Source organism: Danio rerio, chromosome 19 (assembly GCF_052040795.2).
Source record: "Danio rerio strain M-AB ecotype USA chromosome 19, GRCz13ab, whole genome shotgun sequence".
NCBI lineage: Eukaryota > Metazoa > Chordata > Actinopteri > Cypriniformes > Danionidae > Danio > Danio rerio.
In genome coordinates, this window is record NC_141039.2 from 31,989,229 (window position 1) to 31,990,000 (window position 772).

General features: G+C 34.5%; 1 protein-coding gene across 4 annotated transcripts in view; it reads right to left on the reverse strand.

The window, feature by feature from the left end:
- Positions 1–540: 540 nt before the first annotated feature.
- The window catches only part of txlna (taxilin alpha), a 17,404-nt gene continuing 17,172 nt past the window's right edge, over positions 541–772 (reverse strand). For all 4 annotated transcript variants that reach the window (XM_087293994.1, NM_001099230.2, XM_087293995.1 and 1 more), the window contains one exon: positions 541–772. This exon is cut by the window's right edge and continues 1,440 nt beyond it. The gene's annotated coding sequence lies outside the window, so the exon portion shown is untranslated.

The window sequence follows — 772 nt, forward strand, 5'->3', positions numbered from 1 at the left end:
CCCCCACAGTCCAAAGACATGCGGTATAGGTGAATTGAATAAACTAAATTGGGTGCAGTGTACAAGTGAAAGAGTGTGTATGGGTGTTTCCCAGTGTGGCAGCTGGAAGAGAACCCGCAGCGTAAAACAAATGCTGCATAAGTTGGCTGTTCATTCCAACGTGGTGACTCTTGATTATGAAAGAGACTAAACCATAAAGAAAATGAATGAATATTGCTTATAAATGGATGAAACTAGTGGTTTGAAGGACAGGTGCAAAGCATAAAGATAGAAAGTATAGATTTAAAATGACAATCCTTTTCTATTTGGGGGCTGCACAATGATCCTTAAAAATATTTTGTTATAAATATGCCTGACAAGATCTTTTTTTGCTATATTAACTGTGAAACTGAATAACATACTGTAAGTGTGTCTTTTGTAAATCATGGTAAAATGTTATAAACCCAACAACTGGGGATTCCATATTAGACATTCCATAAATAATACCAACACTTGATTTTACTTGTTTGTTACAAACAGGGGGAAAAAACACACAAATCATTTGAATTTCTTTAGTATTTTAATTCGCAAATAAATGTATACAGGGTGTGAAATCAACACAGATCTTTGGTACCTTCTTTTATAATGGAAATGTCAAATTTGAATGAAGAGCAAATGATAAAACGACTCACGAATACCAGTTGACAAACTTTTTGAAACAAAAGAATCTCAATTGAAGCAGATACCATGACTTGGAATGGAATGCGCAAGATTTTACATGGCCAACTGATGA